Source organism: Balaenoptera borealis, assembly GCF_965194805.1.
Source record: "Balaenoptera borealis genome assembly, chromosome: 2".
Lineage (NCBI taxonomy): Eukaryota > Metazoa > Chordata > Mammalia > Artiodactyla > Balaenopteridae > Balaenoptera > Balaenoptera borealis.
In genome coordinates this window covers 4,846,859-4,868,296 of record NC_138867.1, presented here as the reverse complement: position 1 = coordinate 4,868,296, position 21,438 = coordinate 4,846,859, and the positions used below count along the sequence as shown (strand labels likewise).

The window sequence follows — 21,438 nt, the reverse complement described above, 5'->3', positions numbered from 1 at the left end:
TTCCCTCTAGTCTACTGAGTTCCAATAATACTAGTAATGGCAGCTAGTATTTAATGAGATGCTTTATCTATATTAACTCTTTAATTCTCACAACAAATTTATATGGCAGTTATGATTTTCATGCCCATTTCAGAGATGGGAAACTGAGGTGGAGAAATACTAACTCATGTGCTCAAGGATATGCGGGAGCAGGTGGTGGAACCAGGATCCTGGAGTTGTGAGGGAGACCCACCACTCAGAGGCCAACTGGAGGTAGGTCACAAATATGGGTCACAGTGGCCTCTAGGGCAGTGTGGCTAACTGCCAATTCTGGAGAAAATTTCACAAACATCCTTTGCTGCAGTCAGGATGGTAGCATTGTCTATAGAGGTAAAAAAAAGTGCTGTTGCTGATCATAAGACCAGATTCTGTGTTAGTGTCTTTAATAGACACAGGTAGGCCACACAACCATTTGATGGGTGTGAAAACTCTTTGAAAGCTTTATTTTGAAAACAGCACATGTCTCTGAAACTCTTTTTTTAATTAAAAAATCATGGTGGAGATTTTGGGAAAGATGGTGTGAGGCAAGAAAGAGATTCCTTTTCCCAGCCATTTATTTGTTTTCCTTTCCCAGAACAAATAAATGGCTGAGAAGCTGTGAACATATCAAAAGAATTAAAATAAAGACATTACTCACATTGCAAATCATTCAAATTTGCTCCATAAAGCACTTGGGAAAACTACACCACAGGAACAAGGCTGGGAGGAAGGAGATCAGCTCCATTTTTGGTGTATAAGAGACTTTTGTGCAAATGCCCTGGTCAGAACTGAACTGAGAAAAAGGAACCTTACTTGGAACCTATGTGAAGACTGTAGAGCAACCTTCTGTCCACAAAAATGCACATGCAGAAGAGATACACAGCACTCAAAAGAGAGACTAAGGAAATGAAATATTCTGAAAGAAAACTTACTCATCAAAAACAATTTCACAAAACAGATTACACTGTCAGGAAATTAGAAGTGAGTAAGAATTCTATGAAGCAAGACATCACGGAAGAGATAAGATGACAGGATGACATGAAAGGCAGCTAGAAGAGAAGCAACAGAAGAACACTCCCAGATAGGCAAAGAGTGAGGAAATTCATGATTTAATTATCTGACTTGAAAACTCTCTTTGAGACACACTCCTGCTAACCAGGAAAAAAATTAAACTATTAAACTCAAGAATGAGAAAGCTATTGTATGGAAAGACAGGTGAGGCCACTGGATCCATTTAAACAGACAATTTAGCTTAACCAATAAGCTTGACCACAACTGTGGTCAAGATTGTAACACAGAATTAACATGCTATCATTATTGAAATTATAGAGATACATGATATAAAAATAATAAAAATATTAAAGCTAAATTGAAATGAGAAACATGCAAGCAATTAAAACAAAGATTAGAGCATGAACTGAAGTGTGAAGAGCAGAGAATGAAAGAAGTAGAAATGTACTAATTATCTTATTTCACCCAGTAAGGATTTTAATAGCTTTAATTTGTGAAGCTGATAAATCAAAAAAGAATGCCGAAGTATATGATTTTAAATAGTATAGGTAACTAAAGTAGATTTAGAAATATACTGTATGTTTCCTAAATAACCAGTGGGGTGAAAAAGAGAAGGCCATAAATCGAAAGTTAGAAAAGTAACAGTAGAGAAACATTAAATAACTAAAAATAGGAAGTAAACTTAGATGAAATAATTACTACAAGACTTTATCTATTAAAAAATAGCACACAAATAAAATCAGACTAATCTTACAAAATGTATAAAAATCACAAAGAAATACTATAAAATTAAAGCTACCAATGCATTAAAGAATACACAGTGATTGCTGAGGTTCATGATAGGAATGCAAGGATGGTGCAATTAACCACACATCCCAGGCCTCATTCATCACAGGCTGGAGAATGAGATGTGCTTTTCTTTTCTTCACAAATTTAATGTCACAAGTGCTCACTTGATTGAATGATGGAAACGCGTCCTAGTTCAAGTGTCCTCCAGTGACTTTGGGGCTGACACAGTGTCACTTACATAAACCCTCAGAACATCAGTCAACACTCAGTGTGTGGTCCCTTGGCTCCTGTGAGTTTCCATTTTTTGCCTGTAAATACCACAGACCTGTGTGTATAGAGAAGGCCAATATTCTTGATCAAAGGAACATTCACCCAGGTACTACAGCTCCAGATCCTGAGGTGACAGTGTCCTGTGGGCTTCCTTCGAGGTGGGGTGGGGGTAGGATCCTGGCACTACCCTGTGTATGTATACAACCTCACAAACTTCATAGAACAGATTTGTCAACGTCTTTTCTTAAAATCTCTCCGTGTCTGCCACAAAACTGTTATGTCAGGAAGAAAAGGCATCAGTTAAAACTCAGTAAGTCCTGAGAAACAAGTGGCGTTTCCATAAGATAAACAAATAAAAATGCAATGGGTAGCTTCTATCACGTGAAGAGCCAGAGCTTACTTGTGAAAATGTAGACGTATTCCAATAGGGATCATCAAAAAAGAAAGAACACATTTTAGTATTATTCTAGAAGCATATGTCATTGGGATTAAACTGCGGGTGGGGGTGAATAAGAGGTATAAACATTAGGAAAGGAAACTAAAATTATCATTATTGGTTTATGACATAAAAAATACAAGATTATTGGGCTTCCCTGCTGGCGCAGTGGTTGAGAATCTGCCTGCCAATGCACAGGACACGGGTTCGAGCCCTGGTCTGGGAAGATCCCACATACCGCGGAGCAACTAGGCCCGTGAGCCACAACTACTGAGCCTGCGCGTCTGGAGCCTGTGCTCCGCAACAAGAGAGGCCGCGATAGTGAGAGGCCTGCACACCGCGATGAAGAGTGGCCCCCGCCTGCCGCAACTAGAGAAAGCCCTAGCACAGAAACGAAGACCCAACACAGCCAAAAATAAATATAAAAATAAATTAAAAAAAATATATATATAAGATTATTACTGAAAAAAATGAGAAAGTATAAAATTTTTGTGTCAGGTTGCAAAATTAATATTTCACTCTAGAAAATAATAACTCATTAAAATATAATGGCATAAAGGTTTCACTCATAATATTAATAAAATTATGAAATATTCAGGGAAAAATATAAATACATTCACTTACGGAAATAAATCTATGAACTGTTCTTGAAAAACCCAATGACCAAATGGAATAAAGAAGAAGAAAACATTGCTGTCTGATAGGTAGCTTCCATATTTTCAAGATTTCAATTGTCTAAATTAACCTGATAATACAATGTAATCCCAGTTAAAATGTCAAAAGGATTCTTTTTCATTCTTTAACTTGACAACATGAATATAAAGGTCGTCTGGAAAAAAGGATTCAAGAAGCGCCAGGAAAGTTCCAAGAAAGACAAGTCATTCGTCAAATGCTACAGTCATCAAACAGTAAGATTCTGGCACAGAAGGATGAACCAGTGAAACAGGGAAGAGCAGTAGGGCCGGTCAAGCAATTATATCCACGGATATATATCCTATCCATGTCACTGGTATCCAAATTGATATCCTATCAATTATATACAGGGATATATCATATCTAAGACAAAAGCTGGCCTTCCAACTCAGTGGGCGGAAGATGAATTTTCAATAAATGGTGCTGGGACAGATTGCTGGGAATTGGAGAAAAATTGTAGTTCCCTTCAGTTCATTCTTTACATCAAAATAAATCTCATTTTGACCAAAATCAAATATTTAAAGTAACCAAAATGTTTGAAGAGAGTATGAATGAATATTTCATAACATTAGAGTATAAAAAACTTTCTAAGGATGTTATATAAACAAGATTTTACTAAAACAATATAAATTTCATTGCATACTAATTAAAAAAATATTATGTAACAGTTATAAGAAATGCGTCTGACAAGGTCCTACAACGAATTTCCATGAATGATTATCTAGAGAGCGAGGGTTATGTGTTGAGCAACCAAGTAGTTTATCATCCAGACTAGGACACTTTTGAGGGTAAAAGGAGCACTGTACTTACAGCGGGACAGAAGGAATTGGATAATTGTGGATAAACTGGAACTGTTCTGGGCAAATTGGAATGTACGGGACTTCTTTTTTCTATGTTATACACACATACACACACACAACCAATAAAGTAAAGATGAGTTGTGAATACAATTTCATACTGATTCACTTACATATAACAACTGTCTGGTTGGTTTAAGCATTTCCTTGGTAATTTTCTTGCTATACACTCTCCAATGCCCATTTGCCTCAGTCTCCATGTCTATACCCTGGGGATAGAAATAGTATCCACTTACTGGGGTCATTCTGAGGATTGAATGACTTAATCCCTCGTTTAAGCAAGCATTAGGTTCTTGCCAGGTACTATTATTTTATCATTATCATCATCACCATCAGTGGGAAGGTCCAGGTTCTGTGGGGCCTGAAGCTTATGTAATTTAGGACAACCCCTGTAAGAACAGTAAGATCAACACTGGGAAATTAGATGAGATTGACAGGAGCCTTAAAGCCTCAGCTTCATTGGCTCCACATAACCTCCTAATCACTAACATTCCTGCACTGACATTGTACCTGGATCCCCTGGGCATTTCCACTCCTCTTTTGAAAGCGATCCAATGGTGAATATCACTGGTTATAAGAGAAGTAGACGAGCATCTTCTACCATAATTCAATTCTTCATGTCACACAGTGAGGGACAGGACAGGGTGACCAGCCACTCTGGTTGACTTGCAACAGAGGGGGTTCCCCAGACATGGGACTTTCAGTTTTAAAACCAGGACAGTCCTGGGCCATTTGGGATGACTTGATCACTCTAGGGGTAACATATTCTTTTCTTCTCAATACAAAACAGATGTAACCATAGACTTGGGTAAAAATTTCCAATAATTTTCCTCCATATTTCAATTGCCTTGCTTCTATTTACCACTGCTAATAGCACAGCAATGTGCACAGTTGCAGTATCTTACGACTGTTTAGTTGTCAATCTAAGTAACAATGGTAGATGCCTTTAGTAAAATGTGGTGGACTGAGTATGCATGTTTATCTCTGTTGCCTCCCTTAATGCTAAAGGGGGCCAGAAAGGAGGTTTCCCACTGGAGAGGCCAACTTGGGAGAACCAGGGGAGCTGTTAAAATGGGAAGCTCTGAGCCCCCCAGGCCCAGGCCCCTCATCTGCTGTGCTGGGCACACATGCTGGCCCACCCCCAAACACACACAACTAATAACAGGACCCTTCTTTGGAGAAATAGATTATTCCGGGGGAAAATTCGGGAAGTGACAGAGCAGTTGAAGGATCCTGTTTCAGCCCAGAGAATGTCTAATGAGCATTAATGCCTCAGTCTCAGTATGCCTAGACAGAGAAGGATTACTAGGTATTGGAGGAAGACATCATCATGAAAGGCAAAGAGAAACATCCACCATACAACTACTAGAGGAAAGGAATATGGAGGGAAAAGGATCTGTGGGCAAGAGGTGGGTGGGGGGAGAGAGAGAGAGAGCGGGAGAGAGGAAGAGAGAGGGAGGGAGAAAGGGAGAGGGAGGGAGGGAGAAAGGGAGAGAGAGGGAGGGAGAGAGGGAGGGAGGGAGGGAGAGGGAGGGAGAGAGGAAGAGAGAGGGAGGGAGAGAGAGAGAGGGAGGGAGGGAGAGAGAGGGAAACAGAGAAAAAAGATAGAAATAAAGGAAGAGCAACAATAGAATTTCAAAAAGGAAAGAGAGGCCAGGATGTCTTAAAAGAGGGAACAAAGTTAAAAAAAAAAAAGCATTTGTCAGATATTAAAAAATTATCAAAACAGAGACAGTAGAAAACCTCAAAGATAAAATTTTAAAAATCTCCTAGAACAAAAAGATAAAGAGATGAACATTTGAAAAGAAAACATAAGCACATTAAAACCTGAGTCTAATGTATTAAGAGTTCAGAAGGCAAGAATATAAAGAATGAAGGGGGAGGTTATTAAACTTTTCTTTTTCCCTAAATTGAAAGGGCCTATTATGGGCTCAGCAAACAAATGAACATTAGAAACCTGGGAATAAATAAAAGACCCAAACGCTTTCACAAAGGGAGAGGTGATCATGAAAAAACCCAAACAGTTCCCAAATAAAGGATTGGGAATCTGAATAGTAGTAGACTTTGCAGCAGCCGCAGGAGAAGGAAGATGGTGATGTCATGGCCATAAAACTCCAAGGGAGAGTGAACTCCACCCCTGAATTCTTCTCTCAAACTCTCTGTCATCCCCAAAGGCTCAGAAAGTTCAACTCCCCCGACACGTTCTCAGAGAGCAGAAAGAGGCTGTTTCCCAAATACAGTGTCAACCGAGACGGACAATGGCCTGGCAACCAAGAAACAGCATTAGTCCACATCCTAGAGAAACAAGGGAAATCCCAAGATTGACAGGCCCAGGTTGGAGCAGAGATGGTGGCACCAGGATGAGATCCCCAGGGGAGAAGGAACTGAGGTCTCTGGCGTGTTTAACTGTGTGGGAAGCACCGGGACACGCATGGGACAATCTCACCTCCTCCAAATCCTGTCCACTCCACACTTGCTCAGTGAGGTCTGCCCAACACCCTGCACCTCCTGCCTCCACAGCTCCAATCTCCTCTGCCTTGCTCTATTTTTTTTCTTGTTATCCATGGTTCTTATCACCTCCTAAATATGCCGTTGTTTAAAAAGTACACTATGTTTATTGTTGACTGTGTCTCTCCCCCAGGAAGCTCTCTACAACACAGACTTTAATCTAGTTGCTCACTGATGTTGGCCAAGTGCCTGGCACAGAGCAGACTCTCAATGGGTATTGGTTAAATGAAACCATGAACATGAATCTTTTGGGGGTTTATGTAAAAAAAAAACCAAAAAAAAAAACCTAAGCAGGCAAAATTCAGGCAATTATTCACTTTTAGAAAAATGCAATTTTATATACAAAAGGACACAGCATCAGTGTATTCTACCTAGACAGCAGAGAATAATAAATAATGATGTAAACACCGAATACTAATGGGATATACCCTTATTGAGAGGATGGAGGCAAAGGAAGTTGGTGTAAAGAGAGGGCTTGGTGATGTGAGAGTGATACAAAGTGATGCAGAAGAGCTACATCCTCTCCTGTGATGGGTAAAAGGGTAATCTCCAAAACCAACAAATAGGAAAATGGTAATTACACATAGTATTTAGAAATAATGGAATAGACCCCAAGGTAACTGAATTACTCCTGCTGGTCAGTGAGATTGGGGGCAGGCTGGGCAGGTGGGGCAGGGAGTGTGACTTCCCAAAGTAACCCTTAAAGTACAGAGTGGCTTTTTGAACTATCTGCAGAGTTACTAAGTAGAATAAAAATCAATTAAAAGAATAGAGGTAAGAAGCAAAAACCTAGGTTTAGTGTAAATGTTGAATTTTGAGAATTTATATGAATTCTTCTCTTCAGTCCTCTTTTTCATTAAAAAAATGTAATAAATGCATCAAAACAATTTAAAAATCCCTCTTGTTGGAATTTTGTTTGACGTAGAAGTAAAATAAGGCTGCGAGAATGTGGCAGCTGGAGGGAGAAGGGGGATACTTGTGTGGATTCTTGGAATTTTGTTTGACATAGAAGTAAAATAAGGCTGCGAGAATGTGGCAGCCGGAGGGAGAAGGGGGATACTTGTGTGGATTCGTGTCTTGCGTGGGATCCAGACAAATCTAAACATTCTAGGAGACTGTGGTCATTACGACAATTACATTCCTTCTGACCACAGTCAGAAGCATATTAAGAATTTGCTCTCTTTTAGGTCTTTTGCCCTGAACTTATATGGAACCTGTAGGAAAAGAAACCAAGTTGAACACAAAAAATTTTATGCTGTCATGCGGTCCTATTTCATCCTGCAACATCATTTCTTTGTTGAAATGGGGTCTAGTCTTGAAAGTAGTATTTTAATTGAAAATGTAGCTTATCTAAACAAATTAATTTGAGGATCTCTTTGGTTCTGGGAATATTGTTTAAAAATTCATGCATACCTTCAAAGATGCAATGAAACATAGGTAATATTTATTGGAAACTTTATAAATAAAATAAGGACTGCTTAAGCAGAACCACTGCCAAAAAACGGATGAGAAAAATCTAAGTTTCACTAATGATATTCATACTTGTCAAAAAAATCTCATAGCCACGTGATAAAATTAATGCATAAATTTCATTTTCCTTCCAGACCTCAATAATGTGATAAGATCTCTACAACTGGTGAATATGCTTGGCAAAACCATGGCTTATAGGTGACTTTGGGATGACAACACATCAAAAGTCAATCAAAACTAAACTGAATTCTTAAGCAAATTCTAATGTGATTTGCAAAATAAATTATTAAATTCCTGTGTCGAACTCTAGTCAATTAGTTTGGTGGCCCTCTTAAGCTAAAGCTCTTTCAAGGTTACATGAGTTCACTATGCTCATTTGTTCAATTTTCCTCGTCCTGTAAGGTCAGTGATTTTTTTTTTTTAATTTAGTGAAACTTTTTTTTTAAGGTGCTGGGGGTGTGGAAGCAGGCAAAATGGAGAAAGATTATGGTGGGAAAAAAGTAACTTTTCCTTCCAAAATGACTCAGGTAGCTTTTCAGGGAGCCGAAAGGAGCCATTTCATACTCTACCACGTGGTACCACCTTGTAAGTTTGGTCTGAAACCTTAAGGAACCTCTAGAGGCTCTACAAGTCAGGAGCCCACTTTTGCAGAGGTTGCCACGGAGACAGATGCGTGGCTGAGCATCCCGCCAGCCTAGGATGCAGCATTTCTGAGGTGGTGGAGGAGCCCAGCCCTTAGTGGGGCTATGGTGATGCAGCAAAGGGAGAGTCACCTTTGGCCTCTTCCATCCCCTCCCCTTCCCTCCCCTCCTCTTCGACCTGCTCAGTTCAGACTTGTGGGGTCATCTTTAGGGAAAAAATAAAGGATGGGTCCCCTCCTGCCCTTCCCATGTTCACGTTGACTTCTGAATCTGGGAAGGCTGGGGAGGGCACATGCTACTTTTGAAGAGAAGGTTCAGGAATTTTGTCTGACACTATGACCTTGGACTTCTCATACATTAAAACAAAACAAAACAAAACAAAGGGAGACAGTCTTCTTAAAGGATCTTCCTCTAAAAACCTAGTTTATTACAGTGTCATATCATGTCAAGTACCAGGAGCCAAGCTGGACACTTGTCACCTGTTTTCCAGCATAAAAAGAATATGCCTGATTTCTGAGCATAAATTCAGGCTGATGGCCTGAAGTATCATGTGTGACCCACCCCAAATATACAAACGGTAGAGTTTGTGAATCTTCTCCTTAAACCTAAACCCTGTTTAAAAATGCCACTCTCATGAATGAAAGTCACTGGGTGTTGTTAAATAAGATAGGATGATTTATAGTTAAACTGAATATGGAGAGTATTTTATTCAACTATGTTGAGGAAGACAGTAATGTAACATTCCCGGTAGATGGACTTGTTAGCAGTCCTAAGTGCTTTTTCCTTCTTTTTTGATCCTTACTGTCTATATTTAAGTCACATGATTTTGATTTCGTGAGCTGAATCATCAGGTGAACATGTGGTTTTTCTAGGACTGATGCTCAGAATATTGGACACCTTATGCCCAGCTCAGGAGAGGGCTAATCTGAAAATACCCTGGCAGCTTGAGCCCACGTCTGCCTGGCAGGGAGGCCGCACACAGGCCCTGGATATAGATACTCATCACACACGGGGCACAGAAGAGATGTCTGCAAATCAACATCTCTTTCAAGGAGGTTCCTAGAGAGGAGTGTTCAATTTCAATAACTGATTTTGAACTGACAGATAGTTCAAAAATACTTGGCCAATATTCAGTCAATATGCAAACAGCCATCCTCTTTCCTGCCCTTTGGTCTTACCCTCTGGAAAATACAACATGAAAAACAAACCAACTTGGCCTGAAATGACAAACTGTGGATGATTTCAGTCCACTGAACGAACGACCCGGTTCTCTGGTTTCTGAAGTCATGTTTCCTGAGACATGGCTCCTCAGGAAACAAAGTGTTCCCACGTCCCACACTCCTGCGAGTGCCCATCCGAAGCTCTTCAGCACAGACATGGGCCTGGAGACTTCCTGCGGGGCAGAGTCACATGCTTCTAGACGCTTCTAGAAAGGGGCCGCGGAAGCCCTTGGGATGCCCATGTGGGCGGCCTCCTGCAGTGGGTGTTCCTGCTTCCTGAACTGAGCCACAGACTGACTGCTAGTTTATTCACATTTGGTGTCCAGGTGGGAAATACAATGCACATCTTTAAACACTAGATAAAAACTAAGCCCTGTTAGATGGAGGTAAAACCGAGGTCACCTGGGGAGAAGAACAGGACGCCATCCCCCTTTCCAGAACTGAATATACCTGTTTTCCTCATTTCATTAATTGAGCACTAATCAGTACCTGAAAAATACTGATCATGCATTTTGGCAAAATGCATGTCCACCAAAATGTGAACCCTCTTAAGTACCAGGGGTTTCTTGGATACACATATTTTTATTGGTGAATCACTGAAATGAGATGAATTATAACCTATTTTTTTTTCTTTTTATCCTAATTCTGGTTAAGCCAACTCTCCCCACCAAATCTGCACCCATGACCTGGGTGATTAGGTTCAACTTAGGACCTGCAGGGCTAAGTGGGCTCTCAGGGAGATGCCCACCTGAGACTTACATGGCTGGTCAGAGCGCTGCCCACCTTGATTTCTCCTTCCCCTCCAGGCAGCAGCTGCTCCTGCCCTCACTCCCAGGCAGTGAAACGGAGCAGGACCCTTCGGGGCCTTCCCGGGTCCTCCACCTGCCTCCTGGTTGTAGAAAAAGTTTAGCCAAAGAATGAATTTATGCAGAGAAGTGAGAAAATGCAGAAGCAAAGAAAAACCGTCAAACAAGACAAAATAAGAATAGTTTAGCCATTAAACAAAGTCAAGGACCTTTAGTTCCTTCTCAAGGGCTGTAGGTAATATTCTGAGTCACGTTCTTAAAGCTCTTTTGTAAATACTGATACCTTCACCTGGTGGAAGAATTTCACTACATGATGACCAGATTGTAACCACGACAAAAGCTGAGCCATCTGACACAATTCTGAGAACTTGGCCTCAAGGAAATGGGAACAAACCAACCCTGCAACTGAAGATTAACTGTACTTAAAATAATCAAGATAATACTGATCAGACCACTGCATGACTAATTTTGATTTCAGAGCTCACTGAGCTGTTTCTGCATGTAGCACCCTTCCTCTGCCTGTGCACCCCTGAAACTCCCCTTTGAAAGCTCTTGCCCTCTGATTGGCAGCGGGGAGTTGGCCTTTGGATATAAGTCCACCTTCTCCCCAGGTTGCCGGCCTCCGGAATAAAGCAAATTTTCCTTTCCTACCAACACTTGTCTCTCGAGTATTGGGTTTCAGCTGGACCTGCATTTGGTAACAGAAGGACTTGGCTCCTTTCACTGGGAAAACGAACTTCCTCAGCGTCTGGCCATCACCTCTCCCTGCTCCCGCCTAGGGCCACCCTCACAGCTGCTGACACATCTGAGCTCTCAGTCCCCTCCCTGATCATTTCCAAAGGTGCACAGGCTCGCTGCACCAGCTCTCATGTGAAAAGGAGGGAAGCAGCAGCCAACCCTCCTGGGCTTCATGGCCATTCCAGGTGCGGTTCTGTCCCTTTGCTTTGCTGTACGGCGAGACTCCCTGGGGACACGCCTGTGCTCACGTGCTCTGCTTTCTCATCTCTCTCTCTCTCTCTCTCAACCCCATGCCTCTGTTCCCACCCCCACTGGAAATGGTCACATGGTGCTGATGACCCTGACCTTCCTAAATTTTATCACCACTCGAGGAGCAGGATGTGAGCGGGCCTGGCCTCCAAGGTGATGCACGCTTGGACTCCCTTCCTCTTTCCCGCAGGTGTCTTCTGTCTGCTGTCTGCCTCCTGACCCAGTGCTTTCTCACCCTCCTCAAAGAAAGCACACAGAGAACTCTAGCAATTTTGCCAGCTCTCTATAACTGCTCTGTAAGGAGATTTAATCCAGTTTAAGCTCTGTCACAGTTCACTTAGCTTTTTTCTGTAAGTTACTTATTTGAGAGTTTTATAAGAATCACGTGTGGGTAATCTTGTATATTTTAAAAGTTACACTGATTTATATGGTTGTTTTATTTATTTATATCAAAAAGCAGTGGTGTGAAAGAAGGAGAAGGTATAATTTCTTGCAGGAGTGGCCATAAAACAGCATAAAGAGAATTGTACAAACTCATCAGAAAAGAGTAAAGCCATGAAACAATCAGACGCAAAGACAAGGCCTGGTAAATGGAGGACACACATCCTAAATCTAGACCTAAATTTAGTACAAGAGCAACCATACCTCATATAAACGGGCTAAGCTTGTGTGTAAAAGATATTCTTGATTTGATAAAGTCAAAATCCAACAGAAAGTTATTTAATCAAGGTGCAGAAAAACCTAATAATACAGGCGTTTAAAAATAAAGATAATGAAAACATGTAAGCCAGGTCAAAAATAAGTAAATGGAGGCTAGTGTCATAATGTTAATTTCTGAAAAAATAGACCGTCCACTGAAAAGCAATATTAGGGATAAGGACGGACATTATTTAATAATAAAGAACAATTCATGCAGAAACCACACATGCAGAAAACCCTACCTAACAACATAAAGTGGAATTTTAATGTTAACTATAAAGTAAACTTAATAGGAGAAACTGAAAAATAAACAATCATAATGAGAGATTTTAAAGTATTTCTCTCAGAAACAGACACACAAGATAGACAAAGAGTCAGAACATATTTGAATAAATAAGTAAGGAGCTTGACCTGTCATATAAATAACCCTAATACAACACAAAACACACATTCCTTCATTCCCACAGAAAATATTTATAACAACTCCCATTCCTAAGGCATAAAGGAAGTCTTGAAAATGCTAAAAATGATATAGTTTTTAACTCTTTCTTTGATCTCAATGTAGTAACATCTGAAATAACAAAAAATTTTCCCTGAAGCCTCAATAAATTTAGAAATGCAAAAAACAATCATTCTAAATAATTCATGGATCGGAGAATAAAACAATGGTTCCTAATCTTACATAAAAACCAACATACTGTGTTCTCTCCCAAAAAAGATGATTCTGAGAGAAGCTTCAGATATTTTCAGAAGCCCTGATTAGTATACTTGCAGTGAATATACAGATATACATATAGATTTGTAGTAAAATCTATTCTATTTAACTATCTACCTACTTACCTAATTGTCATCTCTCTATCTATTCTATTTATCTATCTGTAGGTTTGCTTTTCATTTTTGTATTTGAAGCATATGCCATAGTGTATATTATTAGGGGACTTGATGAATTTTAGTTTCGATCATATTGCAGTCTGAAGACCAGAATAATAAAAGTATTATGAAAATTTTAGGTATTATTTAACCTTTATAAGTGAGTTCCAAGTAAGTTCCCTGAAATATAGAAGTATTCCTAAAGTGCCTTTCTGCCTTTGCTCACATAGATAAATATATATATATTAAAACAACAAAATACACAGACACACACATACTGCCACACATGCATGCACCAAAACAAATAAAGCAAAACAAATAAGCAGACAAAAAATGAAACAAAACAAAACCCAAACTATTTTACAGAACTACATAAGGCAGATTTTTAGGTGTGAAATGATGAAGCCAGATCTAAAAAGTTAGCTATGATTTTTATATTCCCACTGCTTCTGCAACGGTTCCCATGTTAATATTTCAGCAACTGAGGAAATAAGTCAAATCAGTCTTGCTTAGGACCAGTTGGTCCATACTTGTAACTTGATTTTCATTGTGAATATATTGTAACAAATAACTATACCAGCCTGCATGTATTTTAACCTCATTGTTTTGGTTAAGTGACACCTTTCCTGGAGGAGATAGAGCAAGACATCCTCTTTTATATTGAGATATTGTCACATCTAGGTGATTATACAGTTTCAAGTCGTGACCCAAGCACCTGAACTGGCAACTTCACACTTAAGCTGAATGCTTCTCCAAAGAGTGTCAATTACAGAGATGCTATAACACTTCTGGTTTCCCTGATTAACTGTAGAGGGTTAGATGCCTTTTCAAAGGGGGCACAGTGGAGGGAGGACAAGACTTCGCAAGAAAAGTGAGGTCCCCTTAGGGAGGTGGCATCTGTGGGCTTGAGCTGCAGCATCAGGTGCCCTAGATACAGGCAGGCTCGTTACGAGAAGAACAGGACAGAGAAGCTGGGGAACCCAGAGGACACAGGTTCTGTAAAGCTCTCCTCAGCGTTATTTCACGCATCTGCAAGTATTCTTAAGTCCAGCAAAACTGGCGCTCAGCCCGTAAGTGGAAAGAAAATCAGAAAAGATAATTGTACCAAGTGTATCCTTCGCATCTGCCACTGTGGTGTCACCAGAGAAATCCATGAGTTGAAGTCACTGTGTTCCAAACTCAAGAGTAATGTATAACTGATTTACTAAAAGAAGAAACATTCCAGTACAGTTTCCAAAGATTCTAGAAAAGAATGTTGACACAGAAGTTGGGCTGCGGGGCAGGGCTGGCTGTATAACTTGTGGAATCCAGTGCAAGGTGCAAAATCATGAGGGATTTCAAGTTGGCTGCATCAGAGAATTAAACCAAGAGGCGGACCATCTGAGCACCGGGCCCTGGGTGAATGGGCAGGTCACACGCCCAGGAAGCCAGTCCTGTGGCTTGTTTATTCCCAGTCACTTTGCTAATTAAATGAACTGAAATACTCACTTCTGTAGCATCCTGGGAGTTAAACCATTTCACTTATACGGATCACCTCAGTGACCACGGACCCTTTCATTCCCTTGCTAACCTGTACACTATGGGGCATGAATATTTTCAAGGCTTGTATCTAAGAGATGAGACAAAAAAGTCACTGCCCCCTTTCCTGTCACTGGCAGTGTTGCCATAAGAAGATCATTAGTCATACAGTTGTCCTGCTGCATCTTCTCTGTCATTTCTACCAAATGGATGCAGTCACCTGCTTCGGTATCTTGGTTGTAAAAGAAGCAGTTTTGCTGATGGGTTTGTAGAGGGTCAGCAAAGTGTAGGCAAAAACAATAGGACCATCCGACTATCAAGCAGAGAGGAATACAGAGGGGGGCTACATGTGTGCTGGGGGTGGGGCATCCGATGACAGTATGTTTTATCTACACGCTTATTCTGCATTCCTAGAATAATACTGAAGAGAGAGGAAAAGTGTTCGTTTACCATCTGGAAAGTATTTCCTCTCGTTCCACCTTCAGTCCATGGTCCAGGAAGGCGTACAATTAGTGTTTGTGCCTCGAAAACTAGAGAGGTACGATAAATGACAGGAAGAGCCACTCCATTTAGATAAACTGAGAAATAGAAAGGAAATAAATAGCCGTGTGATTTATAGTTCACGTTTCAAAAGCAAGCGATAAAAATGCCTGATTCTCCCTCAAATGAGCCGTGGGAGAGCCGCACGCTGCCGTCTGTGAGAGGCCCTCAGAGCCTCCTTGCGGGGCGCTGGCCTCGCTCCGTCCCAGGGGAGCAGCTGTCGAATGCTCCTGCGGGCCGGGGCCTCGCACACGATTTGAGATCCTCCTCCTCCAGCTAGGAGGTCCTGGACTCCCAGGTCTCTGCCCCGCGAAGATTCACGAGCTGGGATCCCATCCGCGACACCGCGCGCGCCTTCAGACGCGCTGCGCGCACACGTGGATGGGGAGGGCTCGGGGAGGCAAGGGGTTCCCACCAGCGGAGCAGTTTTCCTGTTCTTGTAACTTAGAAAGGAGAAGGGCTGTGGATTAGGCTGTTTGAAAGTCTCCGCTCCGCGGTCCTTTGGGGAGCCTCCTTCACTTCACGTGGGGCGGGAGACAGCACATTGCACCCTGCTCCATCCTCCCTGCCCCGAGCCAGCCGAAGAGGTGGGAGGCTGAGGACTGCAGCCACGCAGTGTGGCCGCTGTGGCTTTGTGAGGCCGCGGAGAAGCAGGTGGACACGTGGCTCGAGAGGGTCACGGCCAGCCGCCTCGCAGGAGCAGTCTAGTAAGAAAGGCAAGGGCTCTCCTGCTTGGACAAATAAAGCTTGGGTTTGCTGCCCACTTAATCAGGGACAAAAAAATCATCGGTATTCTGGGCAAGAGAGAAATGTATCTCACATTTCAGAGGACAGCACAACAACTTTTAAAATTAAGATCTATTTTCCCAATTCAACGGTTAAAATGACAATCCACAAGGATTGAGGTATATAATACAGGTTCATTCTTCTGTGTTTGTCACTGGTCGTTTTGCTTCACAGACTAAATAAATAACTAATGTGAACTTGTTTCTCCTTTTGCAGCAAAAAATAAAACAGCCAAGAATTACTGAGTGTTTTAGCCCATGTACTGGGCTAAGAGCTTTTACGTGGATTCCCTCAACAAATCCTGGCCTTGTGTTGCCCTGATTACGTACAGGCAGGAGTACCAAAGCGGCAGCTCAGCCCACACCTTCGACCAGGTGCGAGCTGGCAGGCATGGGCTATGCCGCTCTAGCCCCTTAGCATGCTAAGTCCACTCCACCAAAGGACTCGGAGGCAGAAGAGCTGTGGGTTGGGAACTGGGAAACTTTGTTCCACCCGGACCATAGACACCTGAGGGCTGGCCTGTCATCAGGCTCCTGCAACTGGCTGGGGGTGAAGCAGGAACCCTGCAGGCGCCCCTCTTGTCCTCCTCAGGGGTCTCCCAGCAAGGACGCATGGCATTAGCTTCACTGCCAGGCTTTCTATTGTCTCCCAAAGCTTTCTCTTTCAGAGGAAATATAAATATCAAAAGATATGAGATGTATAAATCAAAGAGTTCAGTAAGATGGGGGCCTCTGGGTTTTCTGGGGTGACTTGGGTGCCCTCACTGTGTTCTCTACAGGCTGTTCCCACGCACCACTTCCAGTCTCCCCGAGACTGACCCTGTTGTTCCTGAGCTGTGCCTTTTCTTTCAGCACACAAAGCTGTTGACAGAGCGTACTTGTAAAATTCTACACCAGTGAGTTAAGTACAGAATATAAGATGGAGAAGAATCCAGAGACCTTGTTGGCTCTAGATCCCTGACAACCAGGAAGACAGACTGTAGGGAGGAGGGGGAGGCCAAGGGAGAGAAACAGTGGGCTGAACAGGGGACCTACCGGAAAAACTAGTAACATACAAATATATATACATTTATAATCTTGCTGAAGGAAACCCGACACCCATTTAAAAATCTTTCTTGGAAGGATTCCATCCGCATGAAGGAGGAGCATCAGAGACATAACTATGAAGGTTCTGGGGGAGAAGCAGGGCCCTGGTCCAGCGTGAAGGAAGGAAGGCAGAGTGATGGGGGTGTCTCAGGTGGCATTGGTGGGAGGAGGGGGTGGCCACTGCCTGAGCCCATCTCTGAGGTCTGAGGTCCTGGGCCAAGAGTGTGGGTTGGAGAAGAAGAAAGCTGGAGGAGACAGGAGGTGATGTAAAATCACTGTCCCGCGAGGGACCAGATGCCCAGGGAAGGGTGTCAGGACTGCCGGCCACCCTGGGCGGCCACGGAAGCCGGTGGCCGTACATTCAGAGTGAGAACGTGGGCTTGTGAACTTCTGGCAGCATTAAGCTCCCGAGCTCCACAGGCAGCAGAGTGAGTGATGAGAGAGGTGTCGCCGGGCTGGGTTTTCTGGGCAAGTGGAGTTGGACAAGGGGGTTAAAGCCTGGACACTGGGTGAGACAGGAGGACACCTCGAGCATGGATCTATCTGGGAGCCCAGGAGCTGCAAAGACAAAGAGGCCATGGCCAGGGAAGGGTGTTTGGAACCAAGGTCTCACAGAGGCAGCAGGTAGGAGGCAGGAGAGGGCTCAGCTGCCCCAACAGAGGCCACGGAAGCACAGCTCAAACATGGGAGGGAGCTCTTCCCCTTCACGCGGAAGGCTGGGCTGGAGACATGGGGCGGAGGGGGGCAGCTCTGCCCCAGGGAGTCATCAGGGATTCTGTCTCGTGACCCCACGTGCTTTGTCGGGGCTGGAGCTAAGGCTAGCTCTGCTACTGCTCAGGAGAGGGGACAGGAGGGGAGGAAGGAGCACTTCTGCAGGAGCGCTTCTGAAGGCACCTGCATCTCTTCCGCTCGCATCCCGTTGGCTGACGAGGATCTAGGAGGGGGATGGGGAACATCCACCAGGGCGTCTGTGCGTGAGCGTGAGTGTGAGAGTGTGTGTGAGCGTGGGTGTGTGAATGTGTGTGTCTGGGGTTCTATTAACAGAGACAAGAAAGAGGAAATGTGCGTGGAGAAGCACGGTCTGGCCGTCCTTGCTGACGGCAGGAGCGAGAGGCGGGGACGGGACTGGAGAGTCAGGCAAGTGGTATCACTCACACGGATGTTAATGGCCTCAGGTGGCGCTGGTGACCGAAAGCGTCTGATGAGACCTCAGTCCCTAAAGCTGTGGCTCATCAAGAATAATACAAGCTCTCTTACTCTTGGGGCAGATCTTGAAGGAGGCTGGCCTAGGGCGGGTACTTTACGTGAGAGACATGTGGAAACATACAAATAAGACTTATTACGGATTACGGGACAGTTGACGAAGCAGCGTCTTATTTCTCAATGGCAGCATCCAAACAGGACCGGCTGGGCTCACCTACAAGACCCCCCCAAGGGAGACTGGCCACAGAGCTTCGTACTTAGGGCACACATCTGCGTGTTTTCTCTTTGTCAACTCACAGCCGAGGAAACCGAGGCACCAGGAGGTGAAGCCACTTTCCCGAGACCACCCCGCAGGCCTGGAGTTCTTGACCTGGCCCGTGGGACCCTGGTTCCTCCCTGAACTCTACAAGCATTTACTGAGGGACAGGCACAGCTATCGTCCCTCAGGATATGTCAGTGGACAAAACCAACATCTGACCCTGGAGAGACTTTCTGGAATCAATAAGCGTGAAAATTCTGTACCAGGAACAAACAGACACAAGAGATGATGATGTTAGTCATGGATAATGGTTGAGAGTAAGGACAGTTTTGCCCGACCACGTAAGGTATGCTAGAGTTCTATCGCTGAAATCCAATAACCAATAATCCCATCCAATCAGTGACCTTTGTGGAAAGTAACATTTCTGGTGCACTGACACGGGACCAGAGGCTGGTAGAAGCAGCCTGCCATCTGGAGTAACACTGAACAGACAGCAGCCGGGCATGGCTTAAATGCCTTCGCTAAGGGTTCAGCACAAGGAGGAAACCCAGGAGAGGGAGGGGAGGGGAACCCCCAGCTCTCTCCCCGCACCACGGGGCGGAGGCCGTCCTCGGAGGAGCAGCGGTTGCTGGCTACCACGGTTGCCTCTGCTTCCCCTGCCCGCTCAGGGCCACCAGCCACCCCTGCATCCTGGGCTGAGTCCTGCACGGTTTGGAGATGCAGAGGGGCCTATTCAGGGTGTCCCGACCATCACTTCACATCTGAGTTATGGGATGCTTAAAATCACGAAGCTGGAAGCCGAGGAGTGGGTGACTTAGCCCGGGGCTGGGGTTGAGTGTTCTCTTGAGTCCACTGTCATGAGCTTCACCAAGCCCACCTGGGCAGCTTGGACTGCAAGGGGATGAGCCACTCACACGATTCCGGGGAGCGATTCCATGCAAGAACTACATATTCCCAATCAGCCTGAGCTTTAGCATTCCGATGGATTTAGTCCCAAGTCACCAGTAACTTTAGTTTCTCCTGCACATAAATGTCACACACACACACACACACACACACACACACACACCCCTCTTAGTCTAAATTAGTGAGGTTTTTCGACTTTTCAACACTGTTAACTAGTTGCCTTGAGGCACCCTGGGTTCCTCTGCCTTAGCAAGAACTCGGTGCAATATGGAAAGAGAACCCCAGTGCCTGCAGCAGCACTCCTAACATCCTTCTCCCCAAGGCTCCTTGGAGATGTATGATCAGAGGTCACAGTGAGGTCCACGCTGTGTCACCTGGAACACAGGTGCAGAACCGGCTGTCCGGGGAGAAGGGGTCAAGTTGGTGCAACACCTCAGCGGACCCGGGGAGCCCTGGCTGTCTGGCCCCTTGTTTCCTTCGGACAGGAGGTTCATTTTGCAGAAATGGTGCTGTGCTATATCCTCTCTTGGCCGACCAGGGGCTTCATTTCGTAAACCATCCTGGACGGTGTGCACTTGGTGTGTCGCTTCAGGCACAGAAGGAGCGCATGGTGCCTGGGCTTCTGTCTGCCATGGGGCCCTGCACAGACCATGGGGCCGCCCGGCTGGCTGCAGGATTGCTGACAGGTGAAGCGAGGACCAGGGTGGGCATCAGTTCCAGGAGCTCCTTCGGTCCCAGAAGAACCCCCAGGGGTGCCTCCAATGCCTTGGTGGGTGATGGGCCTCAGGCGCTAAATTCCTTTCGCAAATACTGATCCATCTCTCTCTCTCATTACCAGGCTGTGGGGCGTGGTAGCCGAGGAGCCCGGCTGAGTCGGGCCACTGGCCCTCTGAGGGAGGACAGATCTTCCCAGGGAGGCACCCCCACTCACAGCGGCGGGGGGGCAAGGTGCCGGCCTCTCAGATGCTGGCCTGTGTCCTCCATTTCTACCCTAAGTGAGGGACCAGGGACCCACAAACTCAGAGAGAAGGGAGACAGTGCCTCCCTTCCTCTTGGGTTTTACTGTCTCTGGGAGAGGCATCCAGATTTCTGCTTTTGAGGCTCAGCTCAGCAGAGCCAGCTCTTGTGGGTCTTTAAAATCAAGACGTATGAGATCACATGTGTTGTGGCGAGTACCTCCGCTGTCTGAAGGGTCTAACGGGCCTTTCATCCCGTAAATATGTTACTCAGATGATTTCCACAGCCCCTCTGTGAAGATGAAGCAAGTGAGAAGCAGATGGACTACGGACAAGCGCAGGGAGTGATGGCTGAGGGGGGCAGGGCAGGACCATGGCTGCCTCCTCGGGGTCCTTCCCAACCCCCGTGTCAGGGAACCTGAGCTTTCTTCAGAAACGTGGAGGGGCGGCAGTACTGGGGACCGGTGAGTGGGGTGACAGAGCCCTGCTTTCTGCGGCCCGTCCCACACATGTGCTGCGGCCACATTCCCTCTACAGCCTGGACAGGCCTCGCCAGCGGGTTCTTCTAACAGGTTTCACTCAGTAAGAAAAGGAAACACCAGCGAAGGGGATAGAGGCTGCGAGGGAAAGCGTTCCTATATCCACAGCGCACCATCCCTCCCACAGCCTGCACTAAGTAAGACAGAACAAGCGCCATCTACTACGAGACCTTCGCTCCCACTGACAAGGCTTTGCAGGCTATTTCCAGCCCCAGTGCACTTTATTTGGCTCACCTGTTCAGGCAGTTCTTGTTCCTTTTGCCTCTGCTGTCACGGATTATGTGGCAGTGGTTGGCACTTCTGTTCCCCAGACTCAGGAGCACCAAGGCCTCAGCATTATATCTGCAAAACCCTGACACCCATTCAGAGGA

General features: G+C 44.6%; 1 protein-coding gene and 1 long non-coding RNA gene across 7 annotated transcripts in view; one reads left to right on the top strand and one right to left on the bottom strand.

Annotated features, from left to right (window-relative positions):
• Nucleotides 1-21,438, top strand: part of LOC309623421 — a 720,194-nt gene that overhangs the window by 509,669 nt on the left and 189,087 nt on the right. The gene's annotated exons all lie outside the window — the stretch shown is intronic.
• Nucleotides 1-21,438, bottom strand: part of ADAMTS16 (ADAM metallopeptidase with thrombospondin type 1 motif 16) — a 160,340-nt gene that overhangs the window by 29,414 nt on the left and 109,488 nt on the right. The window lies entirely within an intron of this gene.